We start from the raw sequence: 823 nt of genomic DNA on the forward strand, positions 1-823 counted from the left end.
GGCGAGCTGTAGCAGCGGTAGCCAAAGCTGGATGGAGTTGTGCAAGTAGTCGACCTATGTGAGCTGGTTTCGTGAAAGACTGCCGTATGGCATAATATAGAGTTTGAGGAGTCTGTTTCATGAATGTTTCGTAAAGGGGTAAATATGCGTGAATACAACGCTTGCGAGTTTTTTGACATTGTATTGATACTTCGAGAAGATAATAGTAGTAAATCGAATCAATTGAATTGAGAGATAAATCTACTTCGTAGGCAGAACTGGCTCTTTTGCTCTTCTCTATAGCACAGCATCATAATTTTCAACTTATCACTTGATGCACAGATTGCGAAATTAGATGAGCGGGTCGCCCAGCCTTCCAACAAAATACTTCCTCTGTTAGCTAAGCTATTACTGCCACCATGAGCAAGTCAAGCGACCCCAAAAATCCATTTTTGGTCCAAATTTAATACGGAATATTGCAAAAGAAAGGAAATCAAAAGATGGAGATAAGTTCCATTGAGACCAAAGCACCGAAATGACAATTTTATGATCAAAATCAGCAACGCCTGAGCTCCACCAGATCGAATTTTAAAAATATACTTCGAGTAAAAAAGATGAATAAAATTACAGGACCAGTCTCCATTTTCAAACTTCCCGCCATGATTTCATCACCGCGCCATAAACGCGAATTAATTGCTGCAGCCAAGCATGAAGTTGCAACCGCTCTGCATGACAGAATGTGTTTGGGTGCACTGCCTCGCGGCACAATCAAACTAGTTGCGGCGCAATTCCAACTCCATCGAGGCACAGTTCGGGACATTTGGAGCCGCTACAAGACAGGGTC

This window comes from Aphanomyces invadans (genome assembly GCF_000520115.1).
Source record: "Aphanomyces invadans strain NJM9701 unplaced genomic scaffold supercont1.80, whole genome shotgun sequence".
Taxonomy (NCBI): Eukaryota; Oomycota; class Saprolegniomycetes; order Saprolegniales; family Verrucalvaceae; genus Aphanomyces; species Aphanomyces invadans.